Genomic DNA, 26823 nt, shown 5'->3' with positions numbered 1-26823 from the left:
TCAATATGAAATAAATTTGAGTCTATTTGCAAAACAAACTAGCAAAGAGGGAGTGAGAATGTAAAGTGCACCTGTTTTTAGGGATGAACTACTATGGGATTTCTGAGCCGAAAATTCACTGTGGGAGATGCAGATAACCGATATTTATTTATTTTTTAAATTAGTTAAAATTTTTAAACATTTAATCTGTAATTGCTGGCTGATTAATTACTTGTATAATGTGCATGGTGCCCATTTACACTGCCTGGCCATTCAAAAAGTTGCATAGTCATGCTCCCTGAACAATTCACAATTTAAACCCGATGAATCTTAGTATTGTTGTCCTGGAATATGCCCATGCCATTAGACAAGAAAAAAATCAATTGATGGGATAAACTGCTCATTCAGTACATTCAGGTAGTCAGCTGACTTCATTTAATTGCTACATTTAATTGCTGATCCTAGCCTTGTCCAATTGAGGCAAACCCAGATCAAAACACTGCCTTAAATCCAAATGGCAACCTTTTTTTGGGGATAAAATTCTAACACTAAAACATCTGAACTTTTACAACAAACTCACCTAAATTCCACAGGGGGCTACTTTTCTCAATTCCTGTAAAGGTCATATGGAACTAGGGTCAGAAATCAACTTTTCAAATCCGATAAAAAAAGTTTAAAAGAAATATGAATTTTAACAACAAATAGCACAGATGCTCTAAAAACCCGAGACTATGCACATTATTTCAAACACTGACTGTTCATATCATTATTATATATTATTATAATTGATAGAATGTAAACATTTAACATTTTTCAAATGTTTAAATCTGATAATAATCAAGAAACAAATTATTTTAAAAATTGTAACGTTTTCACATACTATTTCGGGACAGGTTCTGTTCAGTTCTATTATAAGATATAAAAACGAAGACACAGAGGACCGCAGTCTGCACAGGAATTCCTCTGTGCAATGCATTTAAAGACTCTGCCAAGACGGCACCCTAAAGTCTGAATCAACCCTGTGGAAATGAGATGAAATGCATATCTGCCTAACCTTAACCATCTTGAGAACAAAGGTAGGATGGTTATAATCATTATATGCTAAAAACTCATTACTAAGATACCGAGCTAAAGCATAATCCCTCAAGAAACCTCCTTAATTTCAACGGACAACACATAATTCAAACACTACGTCTTCTTTGTGCTATTTCATTACCAATTTCTATGCTCATGATACATCCTCTCTGATCGTTATTCTGCAAATAGCAGCTAAAAAGGATCTATGAACTTTGACACAATTGCTGGACTCAAATCTCACTTTACACTTCACAGTGCACATAACCAAGTTTTATATGCTAACATGCATCACATGATGTCTATGAAAAACACTTCTGCTCTGTGACCAACAGAATGGATAATAAAGTTAAAACTAAACTGTAACAGGGCGGAGGGTGGGGCCGGGTCGTGATTTTACACACCCGGCCCCTTATCAGGCTTAGAGAGAGAACGTTTACGTGCAGCTGTCCGTCCTATGTGTGTGTTTGTGTCTTTTGGTTTATTTCTTCAATAAACTATTATTTATATTGTGGTTAACTAAACTGTGGTTAGAATTATAGAATGCATTATTCTGACCTTGTGCATACATGATGCACACTTAAGTAATGCATAATAATATATATTAAAATTTGAATGTGTAGTGAAGTAACCACAAAGAGAAAGCATGTCATTTTTCATATGTAAATGCTTGTCTGTTTATATAGAGAATGTTGATGTTAACAAATGTCATGTCTCTTGCATCGATTTCATTATATAAATGTCAGGATAAAATATGCTCCTTTTATGAGAGTCATAAGTTAATTATCTTGAGGGGAGGACACTTTGACCACAGGCCCTCTGAAAATCCACCCCTGTTTGGCTTAGAGCCTCTTCGGGTTGTGACCAAATATAAATGGTTAAAAGACCAGCCTGGACAACTCTACGTCTCTCTCTTCTCTGCTCTACGGCATACGCACACTTTGACCTCTGTCCCGGGAAGTCAGAGTCTCCCTTGCGGGAATCCTCGCTTCCAGGACTCTACCTGGTCATTCCATCACCCATCCATCGAACCGAACAAAGGCCTCCTGGAACTGAATCAAGTGGGGGTTTTCAAACTCCATCCTGTCCGACTTCTAAGATGTTGAAGTCATCGCTTCAAAGCCCCGTCTGATCATTCCAGCACCAAACTATCCGGCATCCACGATCTTAAACAGAGGTCCAAAACATCAACGGAGAACAACCAAAACTTTCTATGGACCCAGCCAAAGAACCAAAGCAACGCAATGCAAGTACACTTTTGCTAGAAAGTGCTGGTGTTTTATTTAAGTACTTCTAGTAACCCAATTGCAAATCGAGGTATACTAAATTAAGTATTAACAGTTCTTAGCGCATGGTAAAATAAATGTTTTTCAAAAAATAAAAAATGTTCAGCCTTACTTTGTAATTTAAGTGTCAATTAAGATATCAATCAAGATAATATTGAATTGTGAACCTTATTTTGCATATCGAACCAATCGTGAAATAACCATCTCTACAAAAAACTAAATATAGGAAATGTCATTGTTGTGTTCTATCTCTATATGTATGCTACATTCTACCACTAGGCGGCACTGTCGTAAAGTAGGTATTAGTTGAGAGAGTAAGAGATGAAGAGAGGATGACTACTGAATGTACCAAGTTTGCTACGGTGTGTTTGTTAATAAGAATTGTCGTAGTAATGTAAATACTCCCTGTTGAATTAAACAGCCCTTGTTGAACTTTCTGTCGTTCTTCAACACTACATTTTGGCGACGAGTTAACCTACGTTTTTTTTGCATGTTTTTACTGATTCATAATGGCTAACGTGCCTCCGCCTCCGATGTTTTTGCCTTGCCCGGGAGAGCCGCCGATGCCTTTCGACATGTGGATGCGGATTTTCAACAACTACATGCTGGTGATTAATGCAACAGGAAATGCTTGGCCTGAGGCTCGCAAGAGAGCTACATTTCTCCATTGCCTCCGAGTCGAGGGACAACGCACTTTCTACTCATTACCAGATACAGGTGACACGTTTGCCTCTGCTGCCCATGCATTAGAGAAACATTTCACACCCAAAGTTAACATTGTTGTGGAACGTCATGCTTTCAGAAAGCGGACACAAGCACCTCATGAGACTATTACATAGTATGTGTCTGCATTACATATCCTTGCTTCAAAATGTGTTTTTGATGATAAAACGGACGAAATGATCCGTGACCAGCTAACTGAACATGTGACCAACGCCAGCATTAGGGAAAGGCTTCTTTTCGAACTGGATTTAACCCTTGGTAAAGCAGTTACAATTGCAACTCAAGTGGAATCGGCTGTCCAGCAAGCTAAAACTATTGCAGCAGGTGACAGTGTTTCAGTGCAAGCTGTACAGCTTGTAATAAAGTTAATGTCCAAACTCTGAAAATATAGTGAAACATCAAATAATGGCAATAACTTTTGTAGCCATCTTATGAAACACAAATTTATGAGATTTGTGTTACATTATTTATAAGTCATGGTTTATTTTTTTAATTATTAGCATTGTTTATATTGACAATTGTATTTATGATCAAATTTGTATTGGTATTTTTTCACCTGTTGTCATAGAGTGATTTTAAGTCACTATAAAAGGTGCTGATGAAATAAGTTGGAGAGGAAATTATTTTTGTATTTAGTACATGATTTTTGTATCCACTTTGTTATTTTGATTATACTTTCATCTTGTTTGATGTGTAATTTGAATTTAGAAATATTTTTGGTTTTATTTTTTTTATGTTTCAATAAATTAATTACATTTATTGAAATCGAAATCATCCAGTTGAAGTGAAGTGCACGCCGATATAATCACTATCAATACTAGCCATGATTTGTGTGTTAGTAGATGAAAAATATAATTAATACTTACAGTATATTCCCAATAACTGAACCGAGTGTACATAAAAATCCTGACAAGAGTAGCATTTTCCAAACATATAATAGGAGTTGACTCGACCCAGCAAATTAGCGAGTTGCCCTCAATTTCACCAAACCCACTCACACCTTGACTTCCCAGGATACTACTGATTAAAACTAAACATTCGCCTTCAGATTCCACATTCTCTCTCTTTCAAAGAAGAGTGAGGAGTCAAATTCACTGCAGAACACCACAAGGTATTGAATTCAAACATTTCTGCACCACGTACAGTGAATTCTTGAACAGTGCTAGAATATTTCTAAAGTGCTACACATGATGTTTGAATTTGTCAACTGAACACTAGGGGTGAAGTTTTAGTTTGCAGGTGGGGGATCATTGCTTAATGCATCATGTTCATTCATTTGTGTTCATTCAAAATGCATGCACGGTGTGTTAGAGCAAGCTGTCTGCACGGACAGCTGTAAGTGAATCTGCAATTTCAGGCCTTATCCTCACATAACCACACTGCCACGCTCCGCTGACTGAGCTTACATTTCCTTTGCAAAAGACACATCAAACAACACACCCAATAATTACATTTTTCCACCAGAGAATTGTAGGAAACATGGGTGGCCAGACTTCAAAGTGTTGTGGCGAGATCATGTGCCATTCCATTCCACTGTTTTGTATTTCTCTTATACCGCAAAACAGTTGGACATTCCCAAAACTAGCAAGACAAATATTGGAACAACTTTGCACACAGCACTGATCAAACCAGCATGGATCATGCCGACTAGTGTTGTAAAATACCAATACAAATACCAGTGAAATTTCACTGTTCTTGATACAATTTCGAAACCACAGAAAAACTTTGCTAATATGATTGTGGCAGGGAGGAGGGCAGGTGATGCTGCACACCCGACCCGTAATCAGGCTAATCAAGCCCCCAAGAGGGATAAAGGTGACCCGAGGGCAGTTCCAGAGAGAGAGAGAGATAGCTTGATTAGCCTAATTAGGGGCCAGGTGTGCATCATCACGACCCGGCCCCACCCTCCTCCCTGCCACAATGAAAATGTGCTATTGAACATACTCCTTTAGCTTAAAGTTACATTTTTATGTAAATAATAAATTAAAAGTTATGCATGTTTCCTTCAAGTGTTTCTAACACTTGTTTGTTTTTAAGCAGGGCCCTACTGAAATCTGTTTTATTTATTTATTATTCCTTTTTTTTAAATATTTTTTCCAGAATTCCATATTTTAAAGTTTAATTTAATTTCATTATCAAAATTTTTCCTTAAACTTTTAAAAACTCTTTACAAATAAAAATGGAACAATTACTTATCAACATACCATTGCACTTTTTGACAAATATTTATTCAGTACAAAAGCGCTCTTGCTTGTGATATGTTGCTTAATTTGTATTATTATTACAATCATTGTTCATAAATCATTATTATTTATTTTTATTATAATTATTGTTATTTTTTCTAAAGTGAGGATTACATTTTACTGTACAGTTATAATATATTTCTGTTGCCATGTCTTCTGGCATTTAGCTTTTATTACGAATCGAGCTTTTATTTTTATTGTATTTTTGACAGAAGTTTAACTTCTCCGGATAAAGAGTTCACTACATGGCCCAGTGTGATCATTAATGTGCAAATGTTGTGATTTCATTATATAAATTATATAAAAATAATGCTTCAGGGTGGATTAGTGCTCTGCTCTGTCATCTCTTATACAACGTGAATGATTCTCATAGTCTGTGGAGTTTCCAGTGTTTAAGCGGTCTGCTTCACACATTAATTTAAAGCTCATGCAGCTCATACAGACTAAGATTGCCGCATTTCACGGTTTACTAATCACACTAGGACATATCACGATTATAATTTGATTAGTTGTGCATTTCAGTGTAAAAGGAGCAACAGAACACAAGCTCAAATAAGCGTGTTGGCATTTGAAAGAAGTCGCATAAGACCGAATTAAGTTAGTGCTCGGTACTACTGGTTCTGTAGAATCACTGGTATAGTTACATCACTTTTATTTTAGTACTGACTTGGTACAGAAGTACCGGTACTTTTGACAACACTAATGTTGACTACCAAAACAGTCCGACTGAAAGCCCAAGCACGACTAAACAAAAACTTAAGCCAAGCCTCAAATGAGAAATCTGTCCATGCATACACACAATGGCTCTGCTACAAAATCTTGTGAGCTGACTTCAGAGGCAGTATTTGAATGCAGTATTTGAATGCACCATAGGTACATAACAGACCCGAAGGTGATTCCAAAAGGAAGGTAGCTTAATCATGTTGCCAGAATGCATCATAATGAGCTCTGTAGAAAAAACAAATTCCAAGATAGCATATGAGGTGAGGGAAATGTTGAACCGTTGTAACCTCCATTCCCTGATGGAGGGAACGAGACGTTGTGTCGCGTAAAGCGACACTAGGGAACTTATTTGAAGGCCTCGGTTACCTCTGAACTTGAGAAAAGGCCAATGAGAAATTGGCAGACAGAATTTGCATGTCTCTCCCCCGGACATACGGGGTATAAAAGGAGGGAATTATGTGTCTGTCCATTCAGGTTTTGCACTGAGGAGCCGAGAATAAGGTTTGGCCATAGCAGTGGCTCGGTTCAGCGTCATTGGCAGGGGGACACAATTGCTTTTTCCCTCCATCAGGAACGGAGGTTACAACAGTAACCTAGACGTTCCCCGTCTGTCGCTCACGTTGACGGGGACTGCCCAAAGGAGACACGGGTCCACCCGTAGGGGTATATATAGTGGACTCTCCTGGGGAAAAGCGCACGTGATCACCTCAGTGGAGGGGAAAGGTGCTGTGTGCAAGCGGAACACCCGGTCAGATATTCTGCATTCCCGAATTCTACGTGCTCGGACCTGAGAGAACACGGGACGAGGCCGACTCAACCCTGAGATTGTACAATGTCGTAATTGTATTGGGTGTTGCTCAGCCCTGCTCTACATATGTCTGCTAGGGAGGTGCTGTTGGCCAGTGCCCATGAGGATGCCAGACTTCGGGACGGGCAGGCACGGCATGAGTGTGATAGGCAAATGCAATGGCATCAACAACCCAGTGGGAAAGCCTCTGTTTGGAGACAGTGTTCCCTTTCCGCTGTACACTGTGTCCGTCTTCAAGGAGAGGGCTTTGAGCTCAACTGTTTCTAGTGGCTCGAAGGGGGGTCTCTGAAGGCCTAAAAGCACCACAGAGAGATCCCATGACGGGAACAGGCATGGCCTGGGAGGGTTCAGCCTCCGGGCGCCTATAAGGAACCTGATAATCAGATCGTGCTTCCCTAGGGACTTACCTTCCACTGCGTCATGGTGAGCCGATATGGCGTCTACATAAACCTTTGAGGTGGACAGCCGAAACGAGAGCACTGACCCGTCAGCGCATCTCTGTGGGTCTTCAGATTGGGAAGACGCCTGTTTGGAGGCGTCTGTGGGACCAGAACGCATCGGGACACCTGCTGTATGGGGACTCCTGTCCGCAGGGAACAGAGGTCTGTCCAGGGGGTGATGAACACACAGTACATGCCTCGGCGCCATGCCCATCTCGGGACTCGAGTCTGAAGCCAGTGTTGAAGCGGTTTCATAGGCATCAACTCCTGTGGCGCGACCGCTGCGGAGGATGCCATATGCCCCAGGAGCCTATGCGATTGTTTTAGAGGGGCCTCTGTTTCTGGCTTGAATAAGGTGAGGCATTTCAGCACCGACTGAGCCTGCTCGCTGGTGAGCTTCATGCAGAGAAAAGAGATGTTCTGAACCGGGGTGAGCTTGCTCTTGTCCCAGTTGACCTGAAGCCCTAGATGGCTGAGGTTCCTAAGAACCTGGTCCCTGTGGGAGCATAGTGACTCTCGAGAGTGGGCTAGGATGAGCCAGTCCTTGAGGTAATTGAGTATGCGAATGCCCACTTCCCTTAGCGGGGCAAGGGCTGCCTCTGCAACCTTCGTGAAGACACGAGGGGACAGGGACAAGCTGAAGGGGAGGACTTTGCGCTGATACGCCTGGCTGTCGAAAGTGAACCGTAGGAAGGGTCGATGTCGAGGCAATATAGAGATGTGGAAGTATGTGTCCTTCAGGTCTACTGCTGCAAACCAATTTTGATGCTGGACGCAAGTTAGAATATGTCTTTGCATGAGCATTTTGAACGGGAATTTGTATAAGGCCCGGTTGAAAACTTGTAAGTCCAAGATCGGTCGTAAGCCGCCGCCTTTCTGGGATACGATGATGTAAGGGCTGTAGAAATCCTTCATCTGGCTGGAGGGACAGGCTCTATCATGGCTTTGAGTAAAAGGGTTGCGATCACTGCACGCAGGGTTTTGGCATATTCGCCTTGCACCAAGGTAAAGCGGACACCGGCGAAAGGGGGCGGGGGCCTGGTGAACTGAATCGCATAGCCGAGTCGGATGGTCCTGGCCAACCAGAAAGACAGGTTGGGAAGTGAGAGCCACGCGTCCAAGCTCTGTGCGAGGGGCACTAAGGGGATGATAGTTTTTGACATACCTGGCAAGAAGACTCGAAGCACTTACCTTGATCCGCACACCCATCAGGGGGCGGGCTAATGACTGAGGAGGAGGTCCCATGTAGGCATCCTCTGGACTCGTCAGAACCTGCTGGCCATGGGGGCAGCAGTCGTGGGTCCGGAGGCGAGAGATCCACGTCTGGGGTGCCGGGCCTGCTGAAGTGTGGCACCGGGTTGCCTTGAGAACGGCATCTGAATGGACAGATACATGATTCCCTCCTTTTATATTCGTATGTCCAGGGGAGGGACATGCAAATTCTGTCTGACAGTTTCTCATTGGCCTTTTCTCAAATTCAGAGGTACCCGTGGCCTTCACTCGGCACAACGTTGATGTGCGCGACAGACAGGGAACAGTAATCATTCAATACTTAAAAGTTTTCTTCAACTTCAGTGTTGTTAATAATCAAATGCATTTTTTTTTTTACTTACTAGAGTACTGGGTTGTTAGCCTAGCAAAATTTTTACATCAAACTCCATTGGAATCAATGGTAGTCATGTCTCCCATGCTGGGTTGTATTTGTGTTGTGCATGGAGTTGCAAAACAATCACTTATGAGTGATAAGTGATTGGATACTGCCATAGAAGACAGCTGCCTATAGGCACATTGTTCACAAAACTTAAATGCACTTTCTCAATATAGTAAACTCTAGTTTGATTGGCTTGCTTTATGTAAATTCCATGAGTAAGGACAGAGATTGTTTTTAGAAATTCACCTAGAAACAGCCATGTCAAGGTATTGGGTTGACACAATTAGCACTTTTGAGGAAGAACTAATCACTGGATTTGCCAGGTTAGTGACATCAAATGTTTGAAAGATATCCAGAGTTCTGGTTTAGGCACTTAGTAACAAGTAAACTAGATATCCATAAGCAGAATTTTATATTTTGCTTTGTTGTCTTAATTTACGTCTGTGAAATAGTCTGCCCAATTTTTGTACTTAAAATTTCCTAAACTTTTCAGTTTTCTGAACCATTATTAATTAATTCATTCATTTATTTATTTTTAGTTTTTAATTATGCTGCTCAATTGTCTTGGTATCTCAGCCCTAAACAGCACATACAAACTGGGTTTGATAACTTTACATGCCAGTCAGGCAGCTGTTCCTGTAAAAGTGGGAATTTTTTGGCAAGAACCAACTGCAATACATACCAGACCTTATGCTATATAGTCAATGGTCTAGCTACGCAAGATTATGTAGACAGCACCTCACTAGGTTTTGTAACTGAGCTAATATTTTTCTCTCTCCTTTAATGAACAAACAATAAAAATGGCACTTTTGGTAACATAAAAATCCAACAGCAACAGAAAGGTGTGATGGTGGCAGTATAAGAGCTGATTTCACAGCATTAAAGAAGAGTCAATGAACTCACAATCACTGTTGGGCCACATAGGGCACCACAAACATGGCCAGTGTTCTTAGACTCCACAACCTTTTACCAGAACACAGCAGACGTTTACCCTGCCCTGGTCAGCTGGGTCCTCCCTCTGCAGTGTTTCCTCTCCACTGTGCCTGCAGTTTTACAAGGTAATCTGCTCCTGAGCAGACAAGCATCAGTGAGGCTTATCTCGGGCTTTCAGGTGTGCGCAGGATGGAAGTGAAGATGGAGAGAGAGTGCACAGTGCATGCAGACCATGCATACAGACCGGTGTTTACTCCATTGGTTGCACAAAAACAGTGTGAAACATGATCGGCCCAGTGTGGAGGAGCCACTGAGAAAAAATCAGCAGGAAAACACGACTGCTCGGAAACTGATGAAGGAATTGATAAATACACAGTGCTGTTCTGGTTCTGATTCATTAATGGCATAAAGCCTACCGAGATGCCCATATACTTCAACAACTGAAAACATGTAGCTTTAAAATGCCTTCATAAAATGGATAGTTCTGATTTACACTTACAATGTGAATGGGCCAATCGATAAATGTTAAAATACTCACAGTTTTGAAATATACCCACAAGACAGAAGCAATATGGGTGTTAATGTAATTTTAGTGTGATAAAAACATTTACCAAAATGTCTTGTGTCAAGTTATATCCAATTTTACAACTTTGTTGCCATATAATGCCGTAAAAACTAAAATCCTAAAACTACAGTTAAAACAACAATTTAAAAATTTTACAACTCAAATAACAGAGTAGTTTTAACAGAAGAATCAATGTATAAAAGCACTTTTATAAAATAATAAGCTTCACATTTCTGATTTTAAACTCTCAAAGAATTGGCCCCATTCACTTCCAGTGTAAGTCCCTCAATGTAACCCAGATTTTTTTTTTTTTTTTAGAAATTATTTTTGTGATAATCAACATAATGCCACAAATGCTGTTGATTGAGCTTAACTTGTATTGAACCCGGAATATTCCTGTAGTGTGCCAAGTTGCTATGTTGCTTAGCAACAATAAACAGCCAAAACCAGTTAGATGATTTGCTGGTCTTATTTCGTCCCCCAGTGTGGTCAAGCCAATCTGTATGCTGTGTTTGAAGAGACCACCTAGACCAGCTAATACTAGCTTGGTCACATTGGGAGACCGTCTAAAACCAGCAAACCAAGATTAAGCTATTGTATTGTATTATTATTAATATATATAACTATTTATTGAATATTATTGACTTTTATCATATTGCTGTTGCTGCCATTTGAAATTTATTTTTGAAAATGTTACTTTGTTGTTGTAGCTATTGAAAAAATATATACAGTTTATTACATAACCTGAGTGTCAGGAAAAAAGAAAAAAAAAAAGGGTGGAAACCATTTAAGCAGATGAAGAAACAGTTAGTTACATTAAAAGCCGCAAGGCTGCAATTATACTCCAATCTTGCAAAGGCTGACCAGCAAATTTTCAAGAGAGCCTTTTCTTGTTTTACCCTGGCTCTACTTTTTGAGGTGCTGTCATTACCATCTAATGATGCATTTTCAAAAGTTATATTCAATAATGACATGTACACAAAGAGCCGACTGCAGTAGATATAAGAAATTCAAGGCAGTGGCATTGCATCATGTCTCGATTGCGGTTTTCGGTATGTAGGTGGAAGCACTCTGAAGTTTCTTCTCTTGTTTCTGAACATGGCAGGATGTAAAAGAGGCCGGCAAATGATCCTGCCCCTTCTTTTATATTCTCTCTGTAAGCCTTCTTTTTCAATAAATCACTGACTTATCCAATTTTTCCACTTTGCACAATCAACAATTTCCTTGCCTAATATCAAGCTGTTGAAAAAATATAGAATTAGAGAAGTTTTGATATTTCCCTTGAGAGGACTGCGTTTTAATAGGGCATTAAGTACATATTAGGTGCATCTCTGAAGAATAATTGAAAAATAGAAGACACAAATAAACTGTCTGACAACTATATGCTTATCAAAAACAGGCTGCCATGGTTACGGAAGGACTTTGTGACTCAAGGCAGCATTGTCCTCTCTCCTCTCTCCTCTCTCTCTAGCATTCTCACTAACATCCTTTCTTGCACCTCAAGCAATAAATCTGTGCTACAGTATAATCACAATAATTCTGGCTTGCTCATATGGACCTGTATGCCTAACATGGCAGGTTTCCAAACAAAAAAAAAGTGCTGAAGAGGACAAGTCCATCATTGCTTTCCGAGCCTTGAAAAATGTCTGCAGTTCAATTAAACACATCAAACCCCACAAGTGCAGCTCTTTGCCAAATTCATATATATTCAATTGACGGTAATAGCTATCCATGACTCACTCAAAACAAAAATGAATACAGCCCCCTCACTACACCGGGTCTTGGGAGCTCTGATTAGGGGGAACAGAGTGAACGCTCATTACTATACATGTCATACCTTTGATCTCTAGAGGTGTTAAGCTCTAATCCATCTTGAGTTTTCAGGAAGATGTTAGTCTAGTTGTGGGCAGCTGGGCACTCAGCTCGGGAACAGCACTCCACATCACAGAAGCCCGTCCACTCTCCAACTAAACCCTCCTTATTAAACACTGAGGGAACACCTGTCAGAAGATACAGAGAGTCAGGCATCTGTCAAACATTGTGCTAGGAGCTCCAGTCAGTTCAACCACAGCATCTGACACCCCAATTACACCCGGTATTAACATCAATCTCGGATTGTCGGATCACAAGTGGTTAACTGACACACATTAATATTTATACAGTACCTGCATTAAAAAAATCTGTATTTTTGTTGTGTATTTCTGTAACCATATCTAAACATCTTAAACAACAACAACTAAAAACAAACCAAAAAATTGTCGTATAATCAGACTTGTTTTCAGATAATATTTAATTAGGGTTTAGATCAGACTTATGTTTTTTTTTATTTAAAGTTTCCAAATAATATTTTCTTACACCACTGGAAAATACTTTTGTTTGACAAATAATTTGTTACTAGGGCCTATCTATATATATTTATACATATATATATATAGATATACACACACACACACACACACACACACACAGAGTATATTAGGGATGGGCTAGAGTATTCGGGTACTCGGACATGGCAGCAATGATCGATCATGAAAACGGAGATCGATGGTGATCAAGCATGATGTGACTTTTCACTTAATTTGAAATTCAGTGACAATAACCTGACAACTAAACACAAATGTGTCAAAGAGGGACCTTATTTTTCATTTTGAGATTGATTACGTTGTGATAATGAGTGGTACATTGATCGGCAGAGAAGTCTCATGGCAACCATACTTATATATGATGCTGCAATGTTATCGTTATGATAATCAAAATAGAGTGTAATTAATCGTGTTTTGGACACCTGTCTCTACAAAACATTTGCTAAACACGTTTTATTATTATTTAAATTAAGAACTTTGACTTGGTTGCTGAAATGTTTGCGTGGTGTAACACACACTTGCATCTTGTCGAAATGGAAGTTGAAGATTTCTGCACCAGTTTCCAAGTTAGAAGTCCGACATAAAGTGTCATTCGGTTGCACTTTTCCCAGATGAAAGTCTGGGAAAAGTGCTTCATGAATCATCACAGCAAAAACAATACAGAGCATCGTGGCTTTCCCCAAAGGAGTGAACACACCAGGCATGTGGCAGTGGACTCAATGTGCTGAAGCAGCGCATATATAGCAGGCAAGTGTTTCAAATAACTAGACAGAGCACAGTTAAATGGAACAGAATGTAGCGTCTTCAAAGCTGAACTTCAACTTATCACAACATAACGTGATGGTTAAGGCATCTCCTGTTAAGACAACTGTGATTTGAAAACAGACGGTTCAGACAGTCAGACAGTTATGTGCCTGTCATTGCCCCTTGAGTACTCGAAACATATATATATGAAATTAGCCTTAACACTGGCTTTCAGAGAATTTATCTTGATTTAAAGTGAATTTTTCTTACCCTATTGCCATTTTCATACACCATCATATACACTCACCTAAAGGATTATTAGGAACACCACACTAATACTGTGTTTGACCCCCTTTCGCCTTCAGAACTGCCTTAATTCTACGTGGCATTGATTCAACAAGGTGCTGAAAGCATTCTTTAGAAATGTTGGCCCATATTGATAGGATAGCATCTTGCAGTTGATGGAGATTTGTGGGATGCACATCCAGGGCACGAAGCTCCCGTTCCACCACATCCCAAAGATGCTCTATTGGGTTGAGATCTGGTGACTGTGGGGGCCATTTTAGTACAGTGAACTCATTGTCATGTTCAAGAAACCAATTTGAAATGATTCGAGCTTTGTGACATGGTGCATTATCCTGCTGGAAGTAGCCATCAGAGGATGGGTACATGGTGGCCATAAAGGGATGGACATGGTCAGAAACAATGCTCAGGTAGGCCGTGGCATTTAAACGATGCCCAATTGGCACTAAGGGGCCTAAAGTGTGCCAAGAAAACATCCCCACACCATTACACCACCACCACCAGCCTGCACAGTGGTAACAAGGCATGATGGATCCATGTTCTCATTCTGTTTACGCCAAATTCTGACTCTACCATCTGAATGTCTCAACAGAAATCGAGACTCATCGGACCAGGCAACATTTTTCCAGTCTTCAACAGTCCAATTTTGGTGAGCTCTTGCAAATTGTAGCCTCTTTTTCCTATTTGTAGTGGAGATGAGTGGTACCCGGTGGGGTCTTCTGCTGTTGTAGCCCATCCGCCTCAAGGTTGTGCGTGTTGTGGCTTCACAAATGCTTTGCTGCATACCTCGGTTGTAACGAGTGGTTATTTCAGTCAAAGTTGCTCTTCTATCAGCTTGAATCAGTCGGCCCATTCTCCTCTGACCTCTAGCATCAACAAGGCATTTTCAGCCCACAGGACTGCCGCGATACTGGATGTTTTTCCCTTTTCACACCATTCTTTGTAAACCCTAGAAATGGTTGTGCGTGAAAATCCCAGTAACTGAGCAGATTGTGAAATACTCAGACCGGCCCGCCTGGCACCAACAACCATGCCACGCTCAAAATTGCTTAAATCACCTTTCTTTCCCATTCTGACATTCAGTTTGGAGTTCAGGAGATTGTCTTGACCAGGACCACACCCCTAAATGCATTGAAGCAACTGCCATGTGATTGGTTGATTAGATAATTGCATTAATGAGAAATTGAACAGGTGTTCCTAATAATCCTTTAGGTGAGTGTAAAAATTAAAAATGATCAAAATGCCCATCCCTAATATATATTAGGGATGGGCATTTTGATCATTTTTAATTTTTAGAACTGATATTGCTGGGTTTGATAATGGTCTTCTACCTTATTCAGACATCTGATTTAAAAACCAGGCACAAGCAAAGAGTTAAACTGCCCTGAACAATTATCAGGTATTTAGACATTGCAATCAAGAGATACAAATACTGCACAGTTCAGTTAAATATCTAAAGTATACTAACTTGTTAGATAACCACAAATATGTACAGTGAGGAAAATAAGTATTTGAACACCCTGCTATTTTGCAAGTTCTCCCACTTGGAAAACATGGAGGGGTCTGAAATTGTCATCGTAGGTGCATGTCCACTGTGAGAGACATAATCTAAAAAAGAAAATCCAGAAATCACAATATATGATTTTTTAACTATTTATTTGTATGATACAACTGCAAATAAGTATTTGAACACCTGTCTATTAGCTAGAATTCTGACCCTCAAAGACCTGTTAGTCTGCCTTTAAAATGTCCACCTCCACTCCATTTATTATCCTAAATTAGATGCACCTGTTTGAGGTCGTTAGCTGCATAAAGACACCTGTCCACCCCATACAATCAGTAAGAATCCAACTACTGACATGGCCAAGACCAAAGAGCTGTCCATAGACACTAGAGACAAAATTGTACACCTCCACAAGGCTGGAAAGGGCTACGGGAAATTGCCAAGCAGCTTGGTGAAAAAAGGTCCACTGTTGGAGCAATCATTAGAAAATGGAAGAAGCTAAACATGACTGTCAATCTCCCTCGGACTGGGGCTCCATGCAAGATCTCACCTCGTGGGGTCTCAATGATCCTAAGAAAGGTGAGAAATCAGCCCAGAACTACACGGGAGGAGCTGGTCAATGACCTGAAAAGAGCTGGGACCACCGTTTCCAAGGTTACTGTTGGTAATACACTAAGACGTCATGGTTTGAAATCATGCATGGCACGGAAGGTTCCCCTGCTTAAACCAGCACATGTCAAGGCCCGTCTTAAGTTTGCCAATGACCATTTGGATGATCCAGAGGAGTCATGGGAGAAAGTCATGTGGTCAGATGAGACCAAAATAGAACTTTTTGGTCATAATTCCACTAACCGTGTTTGGAGGAAGAAGAATGATGAGTACATCCCAAGAACACCATCCCTACTGTGAAGCATGGGGGTGGTAGCGTCATGCTTTGGGGGTGTTTTTCTGCACATGGGACAGGGCGACTGCACTGTATTAAGGAGAGGATGACCGGGGCCATGTATTGCGAGATTTTGGGGAACAACCTCCTTCCCTCAGTTAGAGCATTGAAGATGGGTCGAGGCTGGGTCTTCCAACATGACAATGACCCGAAGCACACAGCCAGGATAACCAAGGAGTGGCTCTGTAAGAAGCATATCAAGGTTCTGGCGTGGCCTAGCCAGTCTCCAGACCTAAACCCAATAGAGAATCTTTGGAGGGAGCTCAAACTCCGTGTTTCTCAGCGACAGCCCAGAAACCTGACTGATCTAGAGAAGATCTGTGTGGAGGAGTGGGCCAAAATCCCTCCTGCAGTGTGTGCAAACCTGGTGAAAAACTACAGGAAACGTTTGACCTCTGTAATTGCAAACAAAGGCTACTGTACCAAATATTAACATTGATTTTCTCAGGTGTTCAAATACTTATTTGCAGCTGTATCATCCAAATAAATAGTTAAAAAATCATACATTGTGATTTCTGGATTTTTTTTTTTTTTAGATTATGTCTCTCACAGTGGAGATGCACCTACGATGACAATTTCAGACCCCTCCATGATTTCTAAGTGGGAGAACTTGCAAAATGGCAGGGTGTTCAAATACTTATTTTCCTCACTGTATGTTTAACTCAGGATGACCTTCCACCATCAATGTTTGAGGAAAAGTAGTTTATTTAGCATCAAAAAATGCTAATTTTTAAAAAAATGTGCATCTAGTGAGATTCTGACAGAAGCAGAGATGAATAATAGTCTAATTTAATATTTAGTTTCAATTCCTTCCTATTTTTATGCAGTTTTTGCTATGAAATTGCCCTTGCCTTATCTGTTTTGCCTCTTGACTCTATCTGAATGGCATTTTGTAGCTGTAATATTTTTGTGCATATTTTATCTTTCTGCCGTTCAACTATGTGGTTTGAGGGGCCTAAAATCTGAGTTAAAAAAAAAAGCACACTTCAAAGTCTCACCTTATTTGTGCCAACCAAGTGGAGCTAAATGGATTTGTAACATGTACTCAGAAACAGAGTAACTATTACAGCCATTAGTATTCTAAACATGTTCTTGTCACAATATTGCGAGATAATTTATGGTAAATGAGAAAGTAAATGTCATTTACAAGATGAACATTAACTTAACCTCACTGCATGCTAATGTTGCCCTTTCTCAGATGAGGATTAAAAGTCTTCCTTGTGATGACCCAATCAATTAACGCTAGCATCAAAACCACCTGAGGAACTCTGATAGCTCCCACCTGTGACTGCAATGATAAGCAACTATGGGCCTTTTTCATACTTCCAAATGGGTACACCTCATCTGTGGCAATTATTAGTTTTTTAAAATGTATTTATTTTATTTTTATTCTAACAAATTCCTTGGTAATATAATACAAAGTAACGATATAAGTGTATACTAATACATTTTTTAAAAATATACTATATTTACATTGCTAAATAAGGGGTAAACACATTATTTACTGTCTGTAAAAAAGGGTCCATAATAGCAAAAAGCCAGGCTTACGCAAGCACACTCTATTTAACATCCCTGCTTTACCAGAATATCGAAGTGTACACAGTATAACAGCCCTTTAAACCCATAATCAAACTGTGAATAGCTTATGGCCAGTATAGCAAGTAAACTGTCATGTAACAAACACTTTTATCCAAAGCAACTTACAATTTAAGCATTTACAGGGTGCAATCTGGTTTAAGTGCTATGCTCTTATGGCAACCTTTTGGTTACTAGCCCAGATTTTTAATCAGTATGCTTCACCACAGCAATAGAAAGTTCTTATTTTCAGCAACTTATGAAGAAGAAAAAAAATTGACAACCATCAAATATTGAAGGGATATAACTGTTAGGGTTACCTTGTCTTGTTTTACCGTTGCCCCTTTGGTTTCCATTTTTGTCCCTTTTGTTTTCCATAGGTTCACTTTTGTCCCTTGTTTAGCTCCACTGTCTCACTAGTCTATTGTTTAAAGAACTTCACTTCCCAGTATCCACCTGTCATCATCACTGCCATTTTGTGTCATTGTTCACACCTGTTTATTATTTGTAATCATCCTGTCCTTGTGTATTTCTATCCTGGTTTTTGGTTCAGTCCTTGTCTTTCGTTGAATGTTGTTAGCCCGGTGTGTGTGTTCCCTGCCTGTATTTTCTGTGTTATGTTTATTTCCCCATTGAGGGTTTTCCTTTGTGTTTTTGTGTTTCAATAAAGTAAAGCTTGCACTTAGATCCGCTCTCCTCGTCTGCCTTCGCTGTCTGCATTCGTAACAATAACAAGATGTGAGGTTTTAACTAGAGATGCACCGATCGACCAGCCAGGGACTGGAATTAGCCGATTTTCCGCATGCTCAGCCGGACCGGTGACCGGCCGGTCAGCCTCACGTCTTTCCGATTCCAAGCCGGTCCGTTTTGTTGCCAGCGGCGCAAGCAATAACGTCACAGCCGCATGTAAACATGTCATTGGTGTGGAAGATCTTCACTGTGCGTGAAGAATACATAAAGTTCGAAATGTGTAATAATTGTAAGGCCAAAGTAAACCGTGGGGGAACCACCACAATAAATTTTGGAACAAAAAACCTAATTAGACATTTAAAACACCATCACCCAGCTGAAAATGCCCATTTTAAAAAATAAGCTAATAAGGGAAAGCGGCTAAAGCTAGCCAGAGCTCTGAGCCAGCCACAAGTAAGCAGCCTCTCCTATCATTCCTTGGAATGAGCAGTGAAAAGACCAAAGCAATTACTAGGAAAATTATGGAATTCATGGTCCTGGATGACCAGCTGTTCTCCATAGTTGAGGCCAGAGGGTTCAGAAATCGGCAAAATTTCTTCTCCTCCCCTCTACCAGTGATGCTTGATTTAACATCCCGCGTCTACTACCTGCGCAGATATCAACAGCGCAAATGGGTTGTAGGTTGCCAGGTTGAGGTCACAAATGATTTGTAATTTGTATGATGTGTCGATTGTGTGAGTAGGATGCGTTTCATTCAAGATCTGGCAACTGGATATTTGGACATATAATTTTTTTCAGATCTTTGGAATTGTTTTGTTAGACGAGTAATAAAGAGAAAAAGGTCCATTTATACAAATAGTGGAATATGACATCTATTATATAAAGCAACTCATTTGCAGTTAATTGTTATTTCTACCACTTTCCAGTCACAGAGCACTTTATTTTGAGAGTTGTTTAAGTGAGAGAAGATCCTGTAACTTAGTGCAGTTGGGGGGAAATTGTAATGTTTAATCATTTATTTTATTATGAAAATAAAATGTTGCATTAAAAGTAGATTTTGTTTGTATGTGCGGTCAATAATAGTTATTAGAAAGAAAATTGGAATCGGAAAAAATCGGTATCGGCAGGTCACACTTGCAAAAAATCGGAAATCGGAATCGGCCAAGAAAATTGCAATCAGTGCATCTCTAGTTTTAACAGTATTTAAATTTGTTCCCATGCCTTGCCATTTGATTTGTTAACCACTCCTTTACAAAAATGTACTGTGGCTGTGCCATGGTACAGCAATGGAACTATGTAATATGATAAAAATAATAAACTTTATTAAAGTATATAACATCATAATACACATATTATCAGGGGTGTAGATCCCCCCATCATCAAAACAAACAAGCATAATCCCCCATGCCAACGTTCAAACCAAATCTATGCTCTTGCTTATCATACATATTATACATACTGTTTTATACTAATAATGTTCTGTATACACTGGCAGCCAAAAGTCTGGAATAATGTACAGAATTTGCTGTTTCGGAAGGAAATTGGTACTTTAATTCACCAAAGTGTCATTAAACTGATCACAAAGTCTAGTCAGGACATTACTGATGTAAAAAAAAACAGCACCATCACTATCTGAAAAAAGTCATTTATTATCTATTCTAGACAGGCCCCATTTCCAGCAGCGATCACTACAACACCTTAACCTTGAGCAATCATGTTAAATTTGGTGCTAGAAAATCCCTTGCCATTATATCAAACACAGTTGAAAGCTGTTTGTTCCGTTAAATGATGCTTAACAATGTCTTTGTGTTAGTTTTTGAGTTGCCACAGTGTGCAATTGACTGGCATGTCTTAAGGTCAATATAAGGTCAAAAATGGCAAAAAAAGTAAATCATTGTTTTGAGGAATAAAGGCTATATAATGCTTGAAACTGCCAAAAAACTAATGATTTCATACAAAGGTGTACACTACAGTCTTCAAAGTCAAAGGACAACTGGCTCTAACAAGGACAGAAAGAGATGTGGAAGGCCAGATGTACAACTAAACAAGAGGAAAAGTACATCAGAGTCTCTAGTTTGAGAAATAGATGCCTCACATGCCCTCAGCTGACAGCTTCATTGAATTCTACCTGCTCAGCACCAGTTTCATGTACAGAATTGCTAAGAAAAAGCCAGTTTTGAAACAGAAAAACAAAAAGAAAAGGTTTGAGTGGGCAAAGAAACAGACATTGGACAACAGATAATTGGAAAAGAGTGTTCTGGATCTTAACCCCACTGAGCTTTTGTGGAATCAGCTAGACTGTAAGGTGTGTGTGAAGTGCCCGGTAAGACACAAGCCACATCTATGGCAAGTGCTAGGAAGTGCGGGGTGAAATATCACCCGAGTATCTGGACAAACTGACAGCTGGAATGCCAAGATCTGCAAAGCTGTCATTGCTGCATGTGTAGGATTTTTTGATGTGAACACTTTGAAGTTTTTTCCCTTAAATTCCAATTGTAACAGTAATTTTTCACGTTATTAATGTCCTGATTATACATTGTGATCAGTTGAATGCTACTTTGGTGAATAAAAGTACCAATTTTTTTCCATAAGAGCAAAATCTGTACATTTATTCCATTTTTGCTGCCAGTGTATACCATGCTGCTGAATGAGTTCCATATTAATTTACCATAGTATTTACATTGTACCGCAAGGTACTTCAAAGATAATGGTATATCCACAGCACATTTCCAAAAACATGGTACTGCCATGGTATCAAACCCAAAATATATTTATGTACTCCCCAAAATGGCCATTTTCAAAGTTCTCTCTCTGCCAAAAACAAAAAAGTCCTAATTTGTCTTTACGTAACAACAAAAGATCAGAGGTGTAGATCTATTCAGATATCTTGGAGAGCAGGCACCAAATGGTTACATAAAATGCATATTCTCTCAAATAAAAACAAATAAAAGCCTTTGAGGGTTTTAGAGTGCTAAAGCTTGTCCTCTTACCCCAGGCATTAGTGAGACTATACGTTTGACTGTGTCCTCAGTCCTCAATAGTGTCACCATCCCACTCATCCCATCAAAGCTATGCTGAGCCAAGCAAGCAGACAAATACTGAAGATACTGCTCAACTCTAAGGGAATCAGTGTTCTGATTCTCTTTCTCTGTACCTTCAACCACCAGCGGAACACATCAGAGCCAGTGAAGCTTCCAGATTCTCTCTGCACTCACAAAAGATAAAAAGTTACACCATATAATACAACCCTTTAGAAGTAATGATGCTGGGATATATTCAAGACCTGAAGAAAATTGTGGGGAGTGCACTCTGGATTACACGTGTGGGCCCATCAGTTCCTAGAAATTCAGAATTTATTCAGTGACTCCAAATTGAAAGAGTCAAGATATTTATTTTGCTGGTCCATTTAGTAGTATTAGTAGATTTCGGGTTTTAATTCATAAAAAAACGGATTCCTTTCAATTGGCTCTTTTTGAAGTCAAGTTGAGTAAATGAAGAAAAGCCTTGTAAATATACATTGACGCGCAGAACTGGCACTTTTAAAGAAATATGTCTTTGAGGTTTTTTTTAGATAAAATTAACTCTCATTCTCTCAGACAGCTGATCTGAAGATGTGATGGAAGAGAAACTTCTGAAAGATCCAGATGGGGAGGAGGCGGGTTGCTATATTATCTTCTGTGGAGAACATGTCATTCTTCCCTCTGTCTAGTAAAAACTTTATTTTCCCAATCAAACATTTTCAAATTACAGATATGTTAATTAGGCTTCAGAAGTAAACTAATGTGAGAATGCAATTAGGGTAATATCTGTCATAGAGAAAAATGCAATCCTTGCTTGTTGTTGTGATGAGTAATACAGTCATGATGTTGTTCCACTTGATGGGGATTTAAAGCAGATTGAAGTTAATCTCAGGATCATATTTCCTTTCCCTGTTCCTTATTGCACTATCTCAGGGTGAAATCAGCCATTTCAGATTGAGATCAAAACCAATGCAGTTTTATTTGACATCTTTGTTCTACTGGTCTATATGTGATTTGCTGAATGCAGTGCTATCTAAATGATGGTAAAACATGTTTTCACAAAGCATATGCCAGTTCAGTCATTTACCATCAAAGTAAAAAAGAAATACAAAACACACAAACAAAAACCAAAGAAAACAAAAAAAAAAACAAGCAAATAAATAAATAAATAATTGCTAAGAGCAATCACAGAGAAAGTAGTAGCATAAAAATACAAATAAATTATGTAAAAGCATTGGCATGTTAAAAATTACAAAATCTAACAGATTCTAACAGATTTTCTAATACAAAAGGAGTCAAAAATTAAATGAAAAACCAGATACACTCCACCTCTAATGAGTTCCCAGCAAACACAAGCGTTCGTTCAGACAGTGAGCTGGTCTGAACATGCAGGTGTACTGCATGTATACACCTCTGCCTGGCCTCAACATTTAGGATGTTTTTTGCCTCCTGGTTGATATTGTTTAGATTTTTTCTAATTCATAGTTGTCAGAAACAGTACTGGCATCTCATTCTCACTAGGCAATGAAGGCTTTGCCTCCAACACACGTATAAACAAAACCACACACAAACACGTATCTATCTAACAAAATGAAATGACATAAACGTCTATTGTTTTTACATACAGCTAGTTACAATATAAACCATTTACAAATGGGAATAAAATAACACTATTTTGCTAATTGATAGTTGTTTTCCAAATAAGGATGTCACCAGATGTCTCTAAAAGGATGTTTTCTCAGATTTGGCTAACAGCTGCAGACAAATTTGTCGCAGGTGCTTTTGAAAAGTGGGGCAGCACTATTGCCTTTGTTGTCTGCAATGTTGTTCCCAAAAGCAGCTTGAACAACTCCAAAAGTGAACAAAAAAATTAACTATGCTCAAAATAACAAAATATCAGATTATGAAAGCTGACATAAATGTTATGTCAGATTGCAGATGCAGTAAGTGTGCGTTTACCTCCGAGATACCGAATACTCTGTGCTCAACAATGGGGGGTTTTACATTTTGCACACTGTCAATTATGTACATCACCATTTTTATTGACCATAACTAGCCATTTGTAGGGAAGTCCCACCCATTTGGGAGCTCAACAAATCATCATATAGAAGCCAGGCTTCCAGGCGGGGCAAAATACATGAATTGAAAGCCCAATGTCAAATAGGCAATCAAATGCAGATCGATTACAAACAAAGCTCCCTTACACTCCTTGAGAAGCACGACATCAAGACGAGAACTAATATAACATGTTTTGAGACTCTTGTCCAATGAACATTGATCTCAACTGAAATTTAATGGTACGGGTATTTCCATTAGACCCATTGAAGTGCTCTATAGACCCATTGAAGAGCTCTATGGACCATGTGTCCACTGTCTTCTATGGCAGGGGTCTTCAACCATTTTCAGACCAAGAACCCCTTGGTGGGCAGAGAGAAGAGGCCAGGACCCCTGTTACATATTGTATTCAATTGAACGTCGTGTTTTATGCCTATAAAAACGTGTACGGTAGGCTGCCACATTATTGTGTTTACATTATGACGTTTGTATTGCAAACCTATTGAAGAGCAAACTGAACAGCATTCTTACATGAAATAAAATCTGACTTGGAAAAGCATTTTACTTTCCTTCAACTTCAATTTTCAAGAATATATACTGCTAACACAAGATAACACTGCATGAACGCACTCCGCATATGCGCAATATATTTAATCAGCATCACACTCAAAGCCTTGCCTGATTGTCACTGCTGTGTGGCGGTGTCATCAATCTTCATTGTTAATTCATAAAATGACACAATAAAAAGTGGAATGAATCCCAAGCTGCACCTACACCACCAGACAATCTCGCTGCATGCTGCCAGATTGACGGCTGGCACAGGGAGCCCTCCAGATATGACGGAATACAGTTCACTATCAGCCTGCGCCATGACCCCAATTGAAGAGGCATATGCAGTACGCTCTGGGACGAGAACATACGGAGGAAAAAGCCAAAGCCAGCTGCAAGGGACCGATAAAGCCATTAAAATTCACGACCCGTCTTAAAGCCTGCCGTCCTCCCCAGGTGGATGTGATCGGATGTGTTACCTGACACAGAGAGTAGCGAATGCAACAATACATAAACACACTTATCAACTCAAACGTGCAACAAGGCTCGAAAATGATGTAATGCCGCCACCAGGGTCAGAAATTGAACAGCTGAAAATGACAAAAATGTGTAGCATATTTATAATGTGAGGGCAAAAACTTTTTTATATATATATATTTCTTAATGTTCATAATGCATGGCTAACATTTGATATATTTCACACATTTCAACAATCTATGCTTGACATTAGATACATTTCATAATATTGTATTCTAGGTTGTTTGATTATAGGTTTCTTTTAAAATATGTTCCATTACAGATTACAGAATACATGCTGTAAAATGTAATTTGTAACATATTTAGTTAGATTACTCAAGGTCAGAAATGTAATCTATATACTTTGGATTACTTCTTCAGCACTGGTAGATTTTTTTCACTTGTTTTGACTATAAAAACTGCCAGTACAGTAAGACCAAATACACATATTAAAAATACATTATCTGAAAAACCTAAATATCTTATGCAGTGTTGTTTCTAAAACAAGATAAAGCAAACTGATCATGCATTCAGGATACACATCAAGAATAAGATTTTTGGTCTTACTGGAGAGAAATAAAATATAATTTAACGTTTATATTCTTGAAATACGACCATGCTGTGTAACAAGAGCATGTAAAATGGGTAGAAATAGTATTTTATCTTAGCATAAAGACAATTTACACAAGGTTTATTTCTATTTCTTCTGCTCCAAACTTACTTCAAACGTACTTCAGTGTCTGCTTGTATGAATGTAACACATCATAAGAAAGTGTTTCACCGCTGTTCAAATGCACTTTGGATCACATCATTTATATGAATAAATGTTTTCCATCTGAATAGACTAAATATTCCATTAAACAAATGACAGTAAAATACAAAGTAATCTCTTCAGTAATCAAAATACTTTTTGAATGTAACTGTATTCTAATTACCAATTATTTAAATTGTAACTGAAGTGGAATACAGTTACTTATATTTTGTATTTTAAATACGTAATCCCTTTACATGTATTCTGTTACTCCCCAAACCACACTGTTGCAGAGGGAATTTAAGTGCTGTTGAATGTGTAGCTCTAATATTAAGTGTTTATATATATATATATATATATATATATATATATATATATATATATATATATATATATATATATATATATATATATATTATTTATTTTTTAAACCATAATATCTTAATTAATTTTTAAATAAGTAACTTGTTGTTTTTGCACACCTCTCCGTTCCATGTATTGCGATAAATCAAGAGTAAAAGTGTGCAAACTTCAGGGAAGAGACATAGTGCATGATGGGCATTGTAGTTGTGCATGATGGGTATTGTAGATCTATAGTATGAGCCAAGCTTATCAACGAATGGCAGAGCACAAGTCTTCTTTTAGCCCACCCTGAGATTTATGTTTTAAAAACTGCAAAATATTGCTGGTAAAGGAATGTAAACCTGAATGCTTCAGTGGAATCCAGTTGTACTCATCATTTGCAGTGGTTGATTTTTTTGTGCTCTGGAGTATACATGAGCAGCCATCATAAACTTGCAAGAAGTTTAAGAAATGTGTCCTCATAAGGAAACATTTTGTCAAATATCTAACAGTCGGGTAAGTGGAACTTTGATTCTCACGATTTATTCATGCAGTGGCTTGAGAATTTCTTTCAGCTCATCGTTTCAGTTGAAGTATTTGACATATGGAAGGCATAAGTATGTGTTCATACATATGGTTAGAAAATATTCCCCCTGTTAAAGAAAGTTAACCAGGAAATTACATTTGGATGGGCCTCAATAAAAATGGAGGGGCCAAGTTTTCACCAAACTTTGTTTTTACCAAATTTTCCTAATAATCTAATAAGTCTAATTTGGGTGGGTCCAAGACTATGCCACTGCTTAAAAAGGAACATTTTAGCTCATCCTTATTTAGTTCCAAACCTGTATGACTTGAATGACAGCCCCAGACACCATTCACTTTCATTGCATCTTTTCCCATACAATGAAAGTTAATGGCACCTCAGGATAACATTCTGCCTAATATTTCCTTTTGGAAGAAAGTCAGTCCTACTGGGTTGGAACTACATGAGGGTGAGTACATAATGACATAATTGTCATTTTAGGGTAAATTCCAGGGGGCAA

The 26823-nt window shown here is 38.9% G+C and overlaps 1 protein-coding gene across 1 annotated transcript in view; it reads right to left on the bottom strand.

The window, feature by feature from the left end:
• Positions 1–26823, bottom strand: part of grik4 (glutamate receptor, ionotropic, kainate 4) — a 552444-nt gene that overhangs the window by 408551 nt on the left and 117070 nt on the right. Inside the window, exon 2 of the mRNA XM_052109736.1 lies at positions 12263–12425. The gene's annotated coding sequence lies outside the window, so the exon portion shown is untranslated. The remainder of the gene's footprint in view (positions 1–12262; positions 12426–26823) is intronic.

The sequence above is a fragment of the Xyrauchen texanus genome, chromosome 38 (genome assembly GCF_025860055.1).
Source record: "Xyrauchen texanus isolate HMW12.3.18 chromosome 38, RBS_HiC_50CHRs, whole genome shotgun sequence".
NCBI classification, from domain to species: domain Eukaryota; kingdom Metazoa; phylum Chordata; class Actinopteri; order Cypriniformes; family Catostomidae; genus Xyrauchen; species Xyrauchen texanus.
Note: the sequence above shows the minus strand (reverse complement) of the source record. Positions and strands in the feature narration are given on the sequence as shown.